Source organism: Anopheles coustani, chromosome 2 (assembly GCF_943734705.1).
Source record: "Anopheles coustani chromosome 2, idAnoCousDA_361_x.2, whole genome shotgun sequence".
NCBI lineage: Eukaryota > Metazoa > Arthropoda > Insecta > Diptera > Culicidae > Anopheles > Anopheles coustani.
Genome location: NC_071289.1, coordinates 17946325 through 17951689, shown reverse-complemented (window position 1 = coordinate 17951689; position 5365 = coordinate 17946325).

The following is a 5365-nucleotide window of genomic DNA, read 5'->3' as shown; positions in this document are numbered from 1 at the left end:
GCTGCGCTCAGCAGTCAATCAGTTTGTTGAGATTTACGACGGGATCTTTCGAAATTCTTCCTTTTCCAAGCAGGAGTTTCAGTTGATTTTGGGACATCCTTTTTCCACAAGAACGATCACTTTATTGCACCCGTTGTTGTTCGTTGGTTCATATGGTGAAAAATTGGACACGGTCGGGTATAGAATTGCACAAAACCGTTTGATTACTGTATGATGTTTATTTCTTGTAGCATGAAATAGCCTTTTTATATGCGTTTAGAACAGAAAATATCTTTATTTCCCAAAACAAAATCATTTCGTATCAATGGCAAAACTTCTTCACTGTTGCAAAACCTTTGCCCGATTAAACTTCATTCGATTCATTCATAAAAGCCACAGAACCTCATTCAACTCCTCGACTCCTCGATTTCGAACCCGTCGTAGTACATTTTCCTAGAATTCGCCGCAACATTCCGACCAAATGTGCCGTTTCGTGGTCCAATTCATTCATCGAAAGCGTTCCGCGCGCTCTCGGCATCCGGTTCGCCGGTCAGCCGAAAGCTGGAAGGAAGCTGTCCGTTACGGACGGGCTGCCAGCGTGTATGAAATATGGTTCCGATGGAATCTAATTTAAAGTGACCCGAGAGCCGTCGCTGCCGCTTCCTGCCGCGCGATCGAGCGCGACCAACGGTCAACAAACCCAGCGGTGGCCATCGGATGTGATTTCGCCGGAGCCGGAGTCGGCCATCGGGACGGGGGTGGACCGCGTGATAACGCGGCGGTGCCACGCTGCTCATAAACGAAAATATATTTATGTTATGATTATTGAGGGCCGTGCAAAAAGGCTCCCGCTGGGACGCGATTTTCGTTTGTAAATTGCTTTTCAGCGTTTGGTGCAGATATTTTTTTTTTCCCGCAACGCTGCGTTTTGGTTGAATGGTATTTCTTTCGCCTGGTTTCTCGGTTTGGTTGCGGTCTCGGTAGGTCTCCCCCACATTTGGAGTTTGTTTCAGATGCTTCTCATTATTTGAGCACGTTTCTTTTATCCCCCCACGAAGGTCGAGTGTGAAGGAAAGAGGTTTTTACCGGTTTTTAACTTGCTTTGCCATGTTCTAAAACTCTCCAGTCAAGAATTCTCTCCCAGATGAAAAACATTAATCAATGAGCTGCATTGAAATGAGCTTCATTCATAAATATGTCCAATAATCTACTCTTGCGATTTACTTTTCCAGCATAAGATACATTTGTTTTCCATCCGACAAACTTACCTCAACTTGTTCGACTTGTTCTTTCACGTTATGTCATCACTTTTGTTCAATTATTGAAACCCGTACACGTTTTAGAGTTCTTTTTAATATTTAAGGCATTGCCTTCGTTTACTTTATGTTTTTGACAATAAATTGTAGAAACTGTAGGTGCTTTGCTAGAAAAATATATTCGTTTACTCTTTCGCTTCTTTTCTGCTTCGTTTCTCTTCCACTGGTGATTGGTTTTTCTTCACTTTGTTTCGCTGTTCACATTGGCTTGTGTGCTTGTTTGTCTAATTTTGTTTTTAAATTGTATTGCTTTGCCTTTTACCTTTGTTGAAATCAAATGAAATTTAAAAAAAACGTTAGAAGACGGTGATTAAAAATAAAACAAAATAGGTTTGTAAAACACGTATCCGCTTATAAGACGAGATTTGAAGCTTTTAAATTTCGCATATGTTTCGATACGTCGACAAATCCGTCTACGGTGCTTCCATTTCATTTCGGGTCTTAAAAAAAGCACCTGAAACAGAAAGGACTTTATTGCTGCTGCTTCTGCTGCTTGTGGTATTGACTGATGATTTAAGTTGCTGTATCTCTAAACTCACTTACTTCTCCAGCAATGGCATTAGTATCGTCGGAAACAGTTGACTTTCTGTTCGCACATCTGCTTTGTGATTCGCTTTTCACCGTTTTCCAGAATAATTATCTTGCTCCTGCACGTGGCTGGCTGTGTCACTAATATAATTACAGCAGACTAGAATCTATTCTATGCGCAGCTTAACGTAGTAAAATAGTGGAATGTGTTGGATAAATGGATGGAAATCGATCTTCCGTTGGCATTGGCCTGGCGAACTCGTACTGAACTGAAGCCCACACATCCATGTGTGTTGAGTAAAAAGTAAAGGAAACATGTAAAAGAAAATATTTCGAAGGTGGTGAAGCATTCACACAATACATCATCCTTCAAATAGAATTGTGAGGCATGATCATGCCATCCTACGTCCCCATAATGGCTCATTTACAATGGGATTAGCGACGTGTTGAGAATCAATTTGACAAGCCCAAGAAAAACGAAGAAAGATTTATGCCCGATGGTTAGATATAATCCCTCCATAATTCTGTACGTTTTGCCACCACCACCATCATCATCATCATCATCATCATCATATCCATCGGCATCCATTCGGCCGTTTCAACACACTTGGGTTGTGGGTCTGACCCATAGAATCGAAAGAAAAAACACCGTACGCAAGACGTTAAAAATTAATAAGCCGATGACAAGTTCTTTTCTTCTTGCTAACGGTATGCTAATGTCGCATTTTATTGTAATGCAAATTTTATTATCCATCTCAACTCCGGTCAAACATGACCACTTGTTTCGATGCCTGCCAAAGAGCAGATCGATTTAAGATGTAAAAAGTGTTTGTTGTCTTTTTCCCTCGAGCAGCTGGCGTAAACATCTTCAATAGAACGATTTTCTAATAAGGCAAGAGAACCCACGTTGTGGAATTCCAACGTTGGAAATAAACTGATACAAAATGTTTCGAATAGCAACAGAATTACACATATATATTTTTTGATTGAAAGCATTTTATCATGGCATTGTTCAAGCAAAGCACACTTCATCTTTCTGTGCCAATGTCTTCCACGTGTCGTCTCTCGTTTCTCGTGTTAGTTCTTCCCTTCTATCGCTTACTTTTCTACCGTCCAAAACTGGGATATTGTTTCTTTAGAGAAAATGATCTGCTTGTTTGTTGCTCCTCTGTTTTGTTTTTTTTTAACGCGATTATAGAAGCAATGTTTTTGTTAGCAGTTTAATTTTTATATCGATTTGATTGCTTTTATTCTTTTTTAAATCATTCCTTTACGCACGCAGCCGTTCGTTACTTCTCCACTCTGTACCCAAACATAAATTAGTCGTAAATCTTAAATAGCTGAATATAAAAAAAAGGAAATGCTCTTGACACATAAAATAGTACTTAAAATATTTTTGTTTTGATTATCGTTTTCACTTGCATGAATTTCTCTCGCTCCGCCTGCCATGGCAGAGCCAACGTTCGTTCAAACTCTGCCGTCCGCACATATTGTTTATCTTTATATTCGATTTCGTTCACCTCCTTCGGTCGTAATGATTTTGTCGCGTTGCGTAAGCTATTTACAGATGGAAACGACACTCGACGCTGAGAACTGAGGCACTTTGCGTGTTTGTTTTTCCCTCTCTCTTTTTTCCTATCAGCTTCTGGCAAGACAAAGATGGTTTTCCTCGCCGCTGCTCGCGCGTCGGGTCGCGTTTCCAAGTTGTCTCAAGAGCAGAATCTTATTTAAACAGAATGTTTTATACATAAACTGTATTCGATGCATTTAGTGCTCACTCCCAAAACCGCCGCCATTCCCGCGACAATAACTTATTCTTCTCCGTGCGCTGAACCGTGCTTCGGAGCGCATCGGGTTTGCTTCTCGAGCCGGTGCCTCCCTACGAAACCCTCCGGCCGAGTGGTATCGGAGCAATCTTTAAGACGCACGCAAAACGACCGAGCGGGTCGCGGTCTGGGGTGAAGCCCACTCCTCAGCGATTTGATATTGATACGCGTAATAATAATAATAGTTATGATAGGATAATAATATAATATTAAACGTAGCGCTTGAAATCATAATGGGCGAAATCATAATGTAACTTTAATGATAAGAGTAAAACAAGCAAAAGCAATCCGCCGAAACTAGATCAGTATGCTCGATTGTTGTTACCGTTCATTGTTCGATCCATATGGATTGATCTGTTCGTGAAATATGGGGGGAAAAAAAGAGAAAAAGAGAGAAAAATACGAAACGGGTAATGGTGATTTGCTTTTCTTTTTTTCTATTGTGGGTTGTTGGTTTTTGTTTTTTTTATTTTCGTCTGGTACCGAAGAAAACATACGAAATCATTAAAGTGCAACCATGGGGACGTGTACTAAAGTGCTGGGAAAATTATGCAGCAAAGGGGTTGTATTAGACCAACTATGACTAATTTTGATCAAATAGTAAAGAAACGTAACGAAGAAACAGGTAATGTAACACGCTAGTTCTATTCAAAGCGAATAAACTACCAGTGCAAGCAGCCATTGTGTGCAGAAGGAGAAGGATGGACATGTAAGAAGAAACTATTCGATTCCGGGGGTTAGAATGGTTTCCGTGGAAACTACAGGAAAATACCAGTGTTCAATGTTCATCTGCAAATTTTGCGTTCGGTGAATGTGTGTATGTGTCTCGGTGTGTAGGATGTGTTCGAAATTTTGATGATCGTTAGTTTTTCGTACAGGTTAAATTTTGCCGGAGTTAGTTTTGGTGGTAAAACGTAACATTTTCAACACCTCTACCCTTGGGTTTGGCTTCTTTCAACACAGAGCCACCTTTCATCGCGTACCGCCCAGCGCCAGGGAACACGTTTCCAAATACGCCGATTATACCAAACTATATCACAAACATAAATCTTAGAAAACTAATAGTAGAAACAATTTTGAGACCGAAACGTATCGAAAACCCAGCGTCCCTGGAGCCTGGGGTCGCTCATTGCGTTCGCCTTCCATTTTGGGGTTTGGTGTTGAAAATGTTAGTTCCCGTTTTTTTTTGCCGAAACCAGTGTAAAATTTTAACATTATTTGCCGAAATCGTTGCAATTTGGAAACTTTTCTACAAAGTCAATACAACTCATTGTGTGTTCGTGTGTGTGGTGTGCGCGTCGGTCGTCCGTGTGGCCGAAACAGATCTTTCGTCGTGCTTTTTTACAATTCCTGTTGGTGTATGGTTGGTTGGTTGGTTGGTTGGTAGGTTGGTTGGTTGGTTCTTTGTTTTGCTGCGAAACACTCTTGCATCGGTATATGATATGTAGCGGTTCGAGTTGATAAATGAAAAGTATCCTCTACGTAGCGCACTTTCGGTCAAGGATGCAACACAAATCGAAGAAAACAAAACCCCAAGAATGGGTAGGAATTTTTTTAGCGAGTAAAAAGAAAATCACAGTGCCACAAGGATAAGGAACAAGCTTTAACAAGAACGAAAAATAAAACAGACAGGATAGAAAAAGAATAAAATAAAAGTAGCTAACTGTGGAGCTCAACTCTTTTCCTGCCGTATATAACGCGGTAGAGAAATCATCA